The sequence below is a fragment of the Penaeus monodon genome, chromosome 25 (genome assembly GCF_015228065.2).
Source record: "Penaeus monodon isolate SGIC_2016 chromosome 25, NSTDA_Pmon_1, whole genome shotgun sequence".
Taxonomy (NCBI): domain Eukaryota; kingdom Metazoa; phylum Arthropoda; class Malacostraca; order Decapoda; family Penaeidae; genus Penaeus; species Penaeus monodon.
Genome location: NC_051410.1, coordinates 26,867,323 through 26,867,605, shown reverse-complemented (window position 1 = coordinate 26,867,605; position 283 = coordinate 26,867,323).

Below are 283 nucleotides of genomic sequence, written 5' to 3'. Positions count from 1 at the left end.
GTTGACATTTTCTCTCTTTTTTTTGACATGTGTATGAAATTCCATATTCAATTGTTTTCCAATTTATATTTTTTAGATTTTCAATTCCATTCGTATTTTCTTAATTTTATTTCCATATAACTTTTTGGTTTTGATAACGTGAATTAATAATTTACAAGAGAGTGATAATGATATTTTATCTTTACCAGGGTTCCTTTTCGCTACCATGGTTCTTTTTCGTTATCGACATATTTCCATTTTTCTGTATTTATTGCCGTACAATCTATTGTTATATATTGCATTC